The 7,423-nt window shown below is 32.7% G+C and overlaps 1 non-coding gene across 1 annotated transcript; it reads left to right on the plus strand.

The window, feature by feature from the left end:
• Positions 1 to 1,018: 1,018 nt before the first annotated feature.
• On the plus strand, positions 1,019 to 1,091 carry Trnar-ucg. The gene has a single exon. It is a non-coding gene; the product is annotated as a tRNA-Arg (tRNA).
• Positions 1,092 to 7,423: the final 6,332 nt, after the last annotated feature.

The raw sequence follows: 7,423 nt of genomic DNA on the forward strand, positions 1-7,423 counted from the left end.
TCAGGTAAAGCGCTTACTCGTTAATAATAACTTTATACTGTACTGGCTGTCGCTATTTTTAACTCCGTTCGCGCAGAGTTAAAAAATAAACAAATTAGCCTATACACATAGGTATAGATCTACCTCTAAGCCAAATTTCATCAAGATTCGCCGTTTGGGATATACCTTTTAATAAACATCCATCCATCCATATAAATATTGGCATTTATAACATTAGTAAGATTAAAATGAACTAAATACTATTTAGAGGTTTTATTCCCAACATAAATTAGTACGTCTATCACCAAATTTATACATATAAGTTACTTGCCGTAAAACCTTTTTAACAAAAAATCATTCTTTTAATTCTTTTAAAACTTTTTTCGTACATTTCGTTCGAATCGAAGCCTTATTTTATTTTCGTTTTAAAATCTCAAAGGTCATTACAGTACAAGGTACAACTGACCTAAATATAGGGTTCCGGGTAGGGTCGTCAACATCCGCTTTTGTTCCCGGACGACGACATTCGGGTTCAAGTGTTAAACTTCTAAAGTCACGTGTCTTCATTTACAGAGTACTTACGAATTTTGGTACACTATTTGCTCTTGGGAAGTTTTTGAAATCTCTTCACCAAAAATCATTTGTAGTAAGAACTTTAATTATATACATATTTATGTGTCTATCTTAAATAATATACTGCCCACGCTGAGTTGTTAAGTTATCGCTAATCTACACTAAAGAAACCCTTAGTGACAAGTTAGAATTCTTCGTGCAATAGATATGAGGGCTGTAGTTATTTACGAGGCAAATTTTTATTTATTTCTTATAAAACATAATATTATATATGTTTTTAATAATTATTAATGATTAAAGTTTAAACTTAAACAATCATATGACGCGCGTGTAGTACTATTATGCGCACATATCTAGTGTTATCAAGAGGAAGGTCAACGAACGACCTCGTGACGACATAAGTGACGTCACAACATTAAAGGCCTTTTCGCAGTAAAGAATTATATATTTCACAGTAGTATATAGAGACCGTGTGGCCTAATGGATAAGGCGTCGGACTTCGGATCCGAAGATTGCAGGTTCGAGTCCTGTCACGGTCGAATAGTTTTTTTTTAATTTTTTTTGAATTCCAAAGAAAAAATTTGATGTTTTCAAATATCAAAATTTTCAACTAAATTTCGTAAAAAAAAACATTAAAAAAGGACATTTAAATTTCTTCGCCTATCAACACTAGGACAATATTGAACCTACTTATAAACCGTAGTAAAACATTACCCTCTTATAATTCGGGCAAAGAGCCCAGTTTTAGTATAACATGTTTAATAGTAGACCACGTTTATAATTTAAAATCTTCAGAATATAAATACTAAAAGTCCATATATCGTTCGAGTACGTAAAATGTCATCAATAAACGGAATGGTCTGTAAGATTAGATGTATGGTAGTTAAATGAGCCTATTAAAGTCATAGTCAAGGTCTGAACAAGGCCTGAAGTCAATTTATTACATTTCATATTGACGGATCCCTGTGAAATAGAAAGACTGATTAAGGATCTCCAACCCCTATCAAAAAATGTTTTTCCAAATCGACGTTGTTTTTGTTTATTTTTTTAAAGCCATATTTTTTTATTACTTGAGCCTAACTTTAAAGGGATTATCTCTAATATAAGGTCAAAAATAGTTGTCTACTTGATTCTTTGAATAGATTCGCTTTCATTTTTTTGTTACATTGTTTTTATCAAAAGCAGTATTTATTGAGGAAAACCTTGATATTGTACGTCAATAGATTTTCAATGGTTTGTAGATTTAATGTTTTTTGGTGATGTACAAAAACGTAGCGTCATGTCAATGGTCACGTAAACTGATTTTGACGTCACCACTAATTTAAATGCAAACATCACTGACTTTTGCGCATATGAAATTCATTTGTATATATAAGGAATACATAATTATGTTAAATCAAGTACATGGAATACATAAGAATAAGTATGCTTATTTGTTAAAGTCATTTAACGACATAGAACGCCGAACCGACGGCCACGGACACGTCAGTAGGTAGGCCTCTCGTAAGATGGACCGACATGGTCAAGGTTGCGGGATTGCACTGGATGTGGGTGGCACAGGAAACATTGTGGCAATCGATAGGGGAGATCTACGTTCAGCAGTGGACAAACCCAAGCTAACAATGATGATGATGATGATGATGTAAAATTGTGATAAACCATTGTTTATTACTTAGGATCAAATTTAAAATTAAATTTTTTAAAACATGGATAAAACCTTTTACTTTGTTTATCCAAGAATTTTGTTACGATAAAAAAAGAAAGTTTAAAAATGGGGAAAAAAATACAATCTAAAACTCTTGTATATTATTAAAACATTCTTTTTAAAAACCAAATTGTCCATAAAACAATATTTATTGGCTAAATTGAATAAATGTAATAAATACTATAAATTATACAAGTATCATTTTAATTTGAAATGGTAACAAATAAAGTTTAAATATATGGAAATTATACTCAAATTATAAATATAAATGCAATCTATATATATGTACATTATGATATACGAAATAATCCAGTGAAAATTTAAAGTGCGTTTCCACTGATACATGTAGATCTGTCATCCTTATTGTCTTTGAAGAAACAGAGATAGCATGTTTTGGAACACCAAGGTGTTCATTGACGCCCATAGACATCTGCAATACCCGAGGAACCGCAGATGCGATGCCTTTGAGATGGTGAAACGCTTGTTTCTTGAAGGACCCTAAGTCGTAGCGGTAGTCGTAAGTATTTGTTTAACCAGTGGAAACTGATTGTAAATCAACCCTATCCTATATCCCCCTTTAGTACTTGAGATAACGAGCAACGCGTGGATATAAAATGCAGCCTCTTAGCTGTTATAAACTGGAATGGAGGTTTTATGTGACTTAAGTGATTGTGGGGAAGTATAGACTTATACTAGCTGTCGCCCGCGACTCTTTCTGCGCGGAATAATAAAATAAATTAATAGCTTATATGTTCTTCCAGATTATGTTCTACATCTATGCCAAATATCAAAGAGATCCATTGTGCCGTTCTGCAGATTCCTTCCGACAAATATCCATTTATACATCCAGACATTCGCCTTTATAATATTAGTAAGATAACCTTATTTATTTACATATAAGTACCACTATGTTTACTTTCGTCTGTAAAGTTGGATATAAAATATTCTTGTAACATAAAAAAACACTTTTTGTTAGTTAAAAAAACCGACTGACTTTGCTATGACACTCCAAAGAAGTATACAAAACGAATGACATCTCTATTGACAAGATCGGTTCAGTCGTTCAGGATATAAGCCGTTACTAACATTACCCTCCTGACCGTGGGTTTCTAAAGTCAAAATCCCCGTTTAAAACATACTATCATCTCAGTGTTGTGAAAGATAATGACAGGGAAAGCGATAAGATTTATACCAGTAACAAGTGAATGTCGAATTCTGCGGCAAAAAATTGAAGAATTTAGTACGTGATCGGTTTTGCTTTGACTGAGTCTGTTTCATTTTTGTCAACCCTATCAGTCAAGTTAAAAAAAAAAAAACATGTTTTGCACACTTGTTTAGCTTACAATAAGTACTAAATTAAAACTGCATATTTGTCACAAAATATCCTTCTCTGCTTTCATTTCTCTGCTGGTAATATGTTATTCCCCTTTTCATTTCAAAATTTTAGTATTCCGTATTAAAATTCAAAACAAACCTTATCATGATGTGCTTTGAATATAACCATTTATACACTTTACGAATGAGCTTTAAAACTACGCAAATCGTTGAATTCTGAACTCTATGGTCGATGATATAAAGATGAATATGTAATTTTTTTGTTCGTGATAACCGTATAAAAAACACATTATGTAAATTAAAAATAATATGCGATTTATTTTTAAACTGCCAATAGCTCATAACAATAGGTTATTTCCCCAACGTTGATATAAGGATAAGATTTTCAACCGAGATGTTTCCCCTTGACACATCTATAGTATTACAAATCTATCTATCTATATATCTATATATATAAAAGAAAGTCGTGTTAGTTACACTATTTATAACTCAAGAACGGCTGAATCAATTTGACTGAAAATTGGTGGGCAGGTAGCTTAGAACCAGGAAACGGACATAGGAAAATTTTTAACCCGTTTTCTATTTTTTATTCCGCGCGGACGGAGTCGCGGGTAAAAGCTAGTCTATATATATAAAAGAAAGTCGTGTTAGTTACACTATTTATAACTCAAGAACGGCTGAATCGATTTGACTGAAAATTGGTGGGCAGGTAGCTTAGAACCAGGAAACGGACATAGGATAATTTTTACCCCGTTTTCTATTTTTTATTCCGCGCGGACGGAGTCGCGGGTAAAAGCTAATCAAGGATATTTTTTGGGTACATGCTAAAATTATGTAAGTAAGTTAAGCTATGTTACCCAGAAAATGGAGATACTTTGTTTTATAACATCGGTTTAAACTGCTGAAATACATAAAACATAATAAAATCATTCCTCTCATTATTTCATTAAAAGAAAAACTACACAGAAGAAAGGTAGGAGCAATTCCGCGTTTCGTCTGTGAGTGTATGTACTGGTTTATTTTTAGTCATTATTTATCATCACACCCTATTCTTATAAAAAAAAGGATGAGAAGGGGTAGTAGATTTGACGAATAAGGGAAGAGAGGGACTATGCCTAGTTACCCCTAACTTAGGATAGAATCTGAGCTCCTCGGTGTGGACGTATATTGAGCTGATGATGATAAACGTGTCTGCCATTGCGGATGTCTATTGGCAGTGATCAGCTAATTCAGGTGGCCGCTTGCTAGTTGACCACTTTATAATATAAAAAAGTATTATGTTGTTGTAATTTTCGTTCATGGAAGCCAAGCTTTATGACACGAATATGTCATTATTCACAACCAAGTGTTATTTCTTACCGTGGATTTATGAGACCAAGATCTCCGTTTAAAACATATTGTTATCTCTGTTTTGTTAAAGCTTATGACAGGGATAATGATATGTTTTATATAGAGATGTTGGTCTCAGAAACCCACTGTTAATCACATGTTTGTTATGTTGACAACACGTTCCGGGTTTTTGCTTACGATTACAATTTCTAAGTAATTGAAACCCCTATGACTCAGTAGCTAAATGTAGTTATTACATTTTGTATATCAAAGGTTTAATTTTTTTTTTTACAACATTTATAAAAATTTTACTATTATAAAAATTGATATTCATATCGGCATTTTGAGGATGGATGGATGTTTGTTTGAAGGTATCTCCGGAACGGCTCAGCGGATCTTGATGCAATTTGGCACAGATGTAGGTAGCACATAGCCTGGAAGAACACATAGGCTGTTTATAAAGATTTTTTTTAATTTCGCGTGGACGGAGTCGCGGGCGACAGCTATATTGTAATAATTCTGGTTTAGCTACTCCAGCTTCCATTTACCCAGTGACCGATGGTCGATGGGATATTCATCATCACATAAAAATGCAAAACATATAACAAAAATAATATTTACTCATGCTGTATAAATTTTAAAAATATACCAGGAATTGAAACTCTCAATTCCATGTTACTCGATCTTCACAACAAAAAATATATAATAAGAGCAAATGAATTTAGACTTTAACTAAACGGCAATAAAGTTATTATTGCTTGTAAATGTTGGCCAGGCCAATTGTGTTGGCGTATGACCACTTGGACTGTTTCTCGTCCCCATAGCCGAAATTCAACATGTTGTTATCTTATTTTTTGCAAGGATAATGAAAAGGATGGCAATATGTATGAGTTTTAGCAGTGTAAGCCTACGGTTACAAAATAAACAATATAAAAAGTAGCCCACGCGAATCTATCCTAATATGATTAGGGTTCCTTAAAATATTGATATAATTTCTCTTAAATTTATTTTTTACTAGCTTTTGTCCACAACTCCTTTCGCGCATAATTAAAAAAAACTTAATTAGTAGCTTAAGGGTTATTCCAGACTATGTTTGGAATAACCCTTAAGCTATTAATTTGGTTTCATGCCAAAACTGACAGAACACATAGGTTACTAAGTTTTTTTTTTAATTCTGCGTGGAGAATTTCGGGTTACAGCTAATACTGTAATAAAAAAAACTAATTTCTGTTAAGATAATAAACTACACTTTGTAATAAATTCTTTATTTTGACCGCACTAAATTATACATAAAATAATTTACGAACTAGAACCGAAAGCCTTTATAAATGTATGTAGGTTAAAGTTTCATACCGTTTCATTTCACGTCTCTGAAACAAAAGAATTTTTATAGAAAGTTCACCGCACCCTGTGGTTATTCAACAGTTCGACGAACCCCTTTCAATTCGTTTTGTTTTGGAGCAACCCTTACCAATATTCAGCATTTAAATGTAAAGGAAAAGGTATTAAATCTTGAAATAGAAGTAGTAGTGGTTAGAAAAAGCAAAGTATTCACATAATAAGCACGTATTTGCATCTGTCAAACTTATGGTCCACCTATTTGTAATGTATGTAGAGAAATATCCTATATGTTCGTTGGTTAATATATTTTACATTTCATTGCTTCATTAATAAGAAAGATTAGTGTTTTCCCGTGACTTCGGAATTAAAAAGAACTTAATAAGTAGCCTATGTGTTCTTCCAGACTATGTCGGTTCAGTACTATGATCCGTTCAGTCGTTACGGAGATACATTCAAACATCCATCCATCTAAACTTTTGCATTTATAATTTTATTAAGATTGTATACGGAACTCATTAATTACGGCAAATTATATATTCATTCCGTTAGTCAAAAATTCACTAAGCCCATTGCCTTACATGCGTGTTGACATCACTGATCCATTGACACGATTAGACTTCTTATAATTTATTCAAAATCTCATTTAAAGACCTACTGTTGTACCTAGAGTCGTAAGTGGTCACTATAAGATAATCTCATTGCGGATTCTTCATACTAATCCTAATACTAAAATAGAGCATGTAACAATAGTGTAGATTTAGTGTTAAAAATTAACTCTAGAGGACGTATAAGTGACAATAATCTCGATTTGGAATTAAATAAAAGCTATCAGAAATTTTAACTCGACATCTTACTAATATTTAATGCGAATGTTTAGATGAATGGATGGATGTTTGTTTGAATACCATCCATCCAGATTAGAGATACCTCTCCGAACAGCTCTAAGAATCTTGATGAAATTTAGCAATGATGTAAAACATAGTCTGGAAGAATACATATTAACTGTTTTTTTTTCTTAATTCGGCGCGGACGGAGTCGCGGGCGACAGCTTGTCTTTACTAAGAACCATGCTAGCGGTTCCATAAAATGGAATAACAATTTTGCGTAAACGTTTACCAATCTTTCATTAACAGAGTTTAATTAGAAACCATAAATCCGTAC

The sequence above is a fragment of the Papilio machaon genome, chromosome 21, assembly GCF_912999745.1.
Source record: "Papilio machaon chromosome 21, ilPapMach1.1, whole genome shotgun sequence".
NCBI lineage: Eukaryota > Metazoa > Arthropoda > Insecta > Lepidoptera > Papilionidae > Papilio > Papilio machaon.